Raw genomic sequence first — 6,000 nt, 5'->3', positions numbered from 1 at the left:
TAAACTACTTTGTTAAATGACAACTCCTTTGTGCAACTACTTAAAGATGATAATAAAATAATAAATTCCCAAAGTTTACTTTGAAAGTAAACTTCCTTTGTGAATGCTACTTAACCTCTTTCTATTTCTGTCTGTAAAATGGGGATAATTCACATTTACTGCATATGTTTAGGAAAGGTTAATGCAGTGTCCAGGGCTATAAGGGAAGAGAATATTACCCAGAAATGACTTCCTGTTAATGGCTAATAGATTTGGTGTATAAACATACAAATCCATTTCACCATAGTTTAATCCTAGGGCTTTCCTAATGGAATTGAGCTCTAGATCCTGTTTATTGAATGCTTTCCTTTTCTTAACTAATTTCCCCACTCTCTAACACGTGTTTCTTTCCTTCTGAAAACATCACTTTCCACTCAAATATGTGTACCAGCAAATTAAGGCTTTCATCTTCCTCCAATGAAAAGAGAAATTAGAATAATGAAATTCAAATTGAACTTCCTGATGTGTAGAGGGCTGCTGGGTACTTGTTGCTAGTACTACAGTGTTACTGCTATGGATGGAATGTTTGTGTCCTTCTTGAATTCTTGTTCTGACTCCCAAACCTGCAGTGTGATTTGTGTTTGGATTTGTGGCCTTTAGGATGTAATGGGGTTATAAGGATGATGCCCCCCAAAATGGGATTCATGTCTTTAGAAGAATAGAAGGTGACAAAGCTTTTCTTCTGTGCTTCCTCTTCCATTTCTTCCTCCCTTTCCTGTTATTTTTCTCTCCTCACTTCTCTCTCTCTCCCTCCCTTCACATAGCAAGGGAAGGGCATAGAGCATTTCCAGGAAAAGGCTCTCACTGGGCAATAACCTTTTCTAACCTCCACAATGTGAGATAAATTTCTGTTGTACATAGTCTTTATTAAAGCTACACTGACAGAAATAGTTGGGATTACACATGATGTGGGAGGTAATGTCAAGAGTCTACATATCATGCAAACAGAAATGTCTAAGAGTATTCATTCTTGCTCTTAATTTACTTCATCATTTTGATACCTCTTGGTATCAAAATGCTCTTGGTTGGGTGCTAAGGCACAAGATTATGTGGAGCAAATTACAGAAATGGCCAGGGCTGGGGATAGATTTCAGCTATGAGCAGCAGAAGATAAACTTTGTAAAATGTGAATGATTAAATGGACCAGAGGGTTGTCTGTCTAATGTAGTAAGAAATTCGGAAGTAGAATGTCTTAATCTGGTGAGTTTAGGGGTTTCCTAGAAGAGATGGTTTCTTTCATTCTTGTACTCATTTATATTCACATGTTTTCAGTATGACTGTTGTACTTTTAGGAGTTGTTTCCATGCTTCAGACAGAATGGGAAAAAATAAAAAGGAAAAGCAAAATTCCCAAACTTATAATATTGTCCATCTTAAAAGCCTATCCCCAAATATTGCATTTACTCACTGGTAGTGAACTCACTCCCAGTTTTCGTGCTATCAAGCTGTGGGGCATTCTGGGGAGCCTCTTCATGCTCACAGGAAATAAGACTTTAGGTGATTTTTGCATAACTGACTTCTAGCATTCAGACATTTATCTTGTAAGAAGTTCAAAACACTACTTGTGGCAGAATTAAACAAAATTAACCTATGCTATTAGAAGCAAAGAGATATTCTACTTTATCAATGGATTTAAGACAAGTGTGATTTTTTTTTTTTTTTGCCAGTCTGGGGCTTGAGTTCATGGCCTTGGCACTGTCCTTGAGCCTCTTGGTACTCAAGGCTAGTGCTCTACCACTTGATCCACAGCACCACTTCTGGATTTTTCTGAGTGGTTTATTGGAAATAAGAGTCTCATAGACTGTTCTGCCTGGGCTGGCTTAGAATCACAGTCCTCGGATCTCAGCCTCCCCAGTAGCTAGTATTATATGTGTGAGCCACTGGCACCCGATTGACAACTGTGAATTTTAGGTTGTCATGTTCTACCTGATACTCACTTAAATAGCTATTAATATTAAGAAATACTGAGGTTGAATTAAGGGGAGGAAGGGAATTTTGTACTCCCAATAAAACGTTTTGGAGTGCTCGCTTCAGCAGCACATATACTAAAATTGGAATGATACAGAGAAGATTAGCATGGCCCCTGCACAAGGATGACACGCAAATTTGTGAAGTGCTCCATATTTATCATAGCTAAGATATGGAACCAACCAAGATGCCCCTCAGTAGATGAATGGGCCAAGGAAATGTGATATATATATATATATATATATATATATATATATATATATATATATATGTAATGGAATTTTATGCTTCCATCAGAAAGAATAACACTGCCCCATTTGTAATGAAATGGAAAGACTTGGAAAAATTCATAGTAAGTGAAGTAAGCCAGACCCAAATATGTCCCATAGTGTCCCTTATTTGCAATAATTAGTATACGTCTAGGATAATCTTAGCAGATGATAGAATAGTTCAATAGCTTTGTACATATGACCATATAAGATGAAGCAAAGTGAAATGAAATCTAAGACATGGACACAAGAGGTTTTTCTTTGTTGTTGTTGTTTTTAATGTACTATGCGATTTTTTTGTTTTCTTTTATTTTTTTATTGTGAGAATACCATACAGAGGAGTTACAATTACATGGGCAAGATAACGAGTACATTTCTTATCAAACGTTTCTTCTCTTTGTTTCCCCTTCCTATCGCTTCCCATACTCTCCCCACCCCCATCAAAGTTGTAAAGTTCATTTTTCGACATACTTGTGCATCTCATTGTTGCAGTGGGTCCACCTGTATCCCTAGTTAAACGATTTGTTTTTCCCTTCCCCTCCACAAATTATACCAACATCAAATACAGTGAAAGCATGGGTTATATTGTGGGGGAGGGACATACAAAGCAACATAGAAATCATCTTATAAATATGCTAGAAACAATCACATGAAAGGAAAAAAACCAAAAAAACATTTGAATACTTACCTTGGGGTTCATTCCCCAACATCAACTTATCTGACCTTTTCTGCTTGACTCAGACATATACTAGTTATTGCAAATAAGGGAAACCATGGGACCTATGTTTCTTTGGGCCTGGCTTACTTCACTTAATATAATTTTTTCCAAGTCTTTCCATTTTTTGTTTCTTTTGTATGTTCTTCCTCCTATGGTATATCACCTGTTGTCACTGTATTTGATTTTGGTATCCTGGTATTGTATATACGTTTATTTGGATTAGAGAAGGGAAGGGGAACAACAGAATGTTGAGACAAAGGACAAGGGGGAACCAATGCAACAGTGATATACACAAAACAATATGCTGGAAATGATCTGTGCAATGTGGGGGTGTGGGAAAGAAAGTAGGAGAAAAAAGAGGGAAGGGGTAACAAGTTTGATAAGAAATGTACTCATTATCTTACTTATGTAACTGTATCCCTTCTGTACATCACCTTGACAATAAAAAAAAGAAAAATGTTTTGGACAAGTTGTGCATAATTATCTGATGTGACTGGACTGGCTATGCAATGGTTGGGTTAAGAGTCGTGTACGCAGGACAACTTTGCATGTCTGCAGTGTCAGTGTTCAGACTGATGAGGGACATTGCAGCACTGATATTCTAAGACATTTATTTCTTTAAGTACATGCCAGAGATTCTGGATCTTTACAAATAAGATTTGAAAAGGAAACAACCCAATCTCCTCATTATCTGGTATTAGAAATCTACTCTTATCAGAAGGCTAGGCCAGCAATTAAAAAAGAAAAAACTACAAAACTAGTGATCTTTAAAATAATAAATTTAGAAATATGAGAAAACAAGGAACTTTTACAGATCTGATGATGTTTCAAATAAAAAAGATGGATATTTATTTTAGAATGAGAAAGAGGGAAATTGGGAGAAAAGGTGTAATACTGTTCAAAAAGAAATGTACTCATTACCTTGCATAACTTTAACCCCTCTGTATATCACCTTTACAATAAAATAAAATTTAAACAATGAGAATGAGAAAGAGAAACAGTAATAGAAAAATAAACACATTGCCAAAGAAGCAACACGTGTACTTTACAGATAGAATCATGGAGGAATTAATTTTTTTCAATTAGATGGCATTCATTTTAGTAATTAATTTTATTTAAAATATATGCAAATGTAGCTGTGTGAGAATATAAAGATATTAAAAGATGCTGTTAGCATGGTTCTTTAAATGAAGAAAGAACACAAAGCTCGTTTTTAACCAAGCTAGTTTCTAACTAACTAGCTATTATTAAGAAACTAGTTATTAACTAAACTAGAAAGCTAGCTCTGCTCTTTTTATTTTTGGGAACATTATTGAAAATTACTAGAGTAAAATTCTACAGGTGGAACCACACAGAATTCTCTGAAATCCACCACAGCACACGATGTCTCCTATTTGAAGAAACAGTACCTCGGCCTGGGAAATAAGTTAGTGTACGTAGGTGCTTGTTCATTGACTGACCCCAATTTGAAAATGGACATCTAGGCTCTTTCTGTCTAGTTTCTGCAGCAGAAAAGGCTTTCAGTGAGTTCATTTTTGAAAGTAGGCTTTGTTTTGTTGTTTTCCCTCTTTGTTTTGAGACGAGGTAACACAGGCTGGCTTGAACTCACTCTGTAGCACAGACTGGTTTCATACTCATGATCTTCCTACCTCCGCTTTCCTGGTGATGGGATTACAAGTGTGTACCACCACATCCGACTGGGAGTGAATAGTTTAATCAAAACAGAAATAAATCTTGATAGGGATAGATATTTCCTATCTAAATATACTTTGCTCGAAGAATTACTAACAATTTGAATCTATTTAAATAGGAATAAAGAATAACAAATTTCTCTACTAATTTTTTTATTAGAGACATGTATGCCAATAGTAAGGACGTATAATATGTAATGAATTCTATGTATAGTTCCAAAGTATTCTGAACATATTTCCTCTAGATTCCTAAGTGGTTATATCTTTTTAAGCTGCCTCCAAGCTTACTTGGGAGTAACTGATAACATTTGGATGCAGCCCTCCCTGCTGTCCACAGCTCCAAATGGCATGGTGCTAAGAGCTCTGTTGTGCCATAGCTGAATTATTAGGTGTCATGGAGCATTTGTAAACCATGGAACACCTGTGCTATTGGCAATAGGTGACATTTAACTTGCAGGATGCCAAAAAAAAAGGATTTCTGAAGCAATATTTTCTTTCTGACCAAAGGATTCCAATAAAAACAAACTTTAAAGAAAATAGCACAGAGATAGCTGCCACTTAAAAAAAAAAACACAACAATGTTTATTTACCAGATCAGGGTCATACAAAGAAGGTGTGCCAAGAATCACTTCATTGAAGTGATTTTTAGTGCAGGTGCATGAGAGATTCAGTTCTCACTGTGTCGTTTGTATCATAAGGACTCTGAGGATCTCAAAATTGTCTGTGAGCTTTTTTTTTTCTTGAATATTTCTTTTAAAAATGTTTTATTATTGTAGAGGTGATGTACAGAGAAATCACAGTTGCATAAGTCAGATAAAAGTGCATTTCTATTTGAACAATGTCACTTCTTCCCTCCCCTCTCTCCCCATTTTCCCTCCCATCCCCACCTATAAGTTGTACAGCTCATTTTCCACAGTGTCTAGTGAGTAACACTACTGCATTTGCTCACCCTTTGTCCTACCTTTTCCCTGCCCCCTTACCCTCCCAAAGACAAACTAACAAACAAAGCAAAAGGCAAAGACAACATAAACAGCAGCAGCAGCAAAACAAAAATCTTTTTGTTTCTAGTTCTTGGAGTTCATTTAGTAAAATATTTGGTAGGCATTGAATAGGCAAAAAAGAAAAGAAAAGAAAACAACATTGGCTATGAGTGGAAAAAAAAGACATTGCCAAGTCATTGAGCATAAAATTGGCTAATGTGAGTATGCAGTCTCTTTATTGTAGATTATGGAACAACTAAAATTTAAACTTAGGTGAGGCAGTGGTCTGTGATGAGCTCCAGGGCCAAGCAGCTGAGATGCCATGATTACGATGCC

The sequence above is a fragment of the Dipodomys ordii genome, unplaced genomic scaffold, assembly GCF_000151885.1.
Source record: "Dipodomys ordii isolate 6190 unplaced genomic scaffold, Dord_2.0 Scaffold24, whole genome shotgun sequence".
NCBI lineage: Eukaryota > Metazoa > Chordata > Mammalia > Rodentia > Heteromyidae > Dipodomys > Dipodomys ordii.
The sequence above is the reverse complement of the archived record's forward strand: the minus strand, read 5'-3'. Positions refer to the sequence as shown.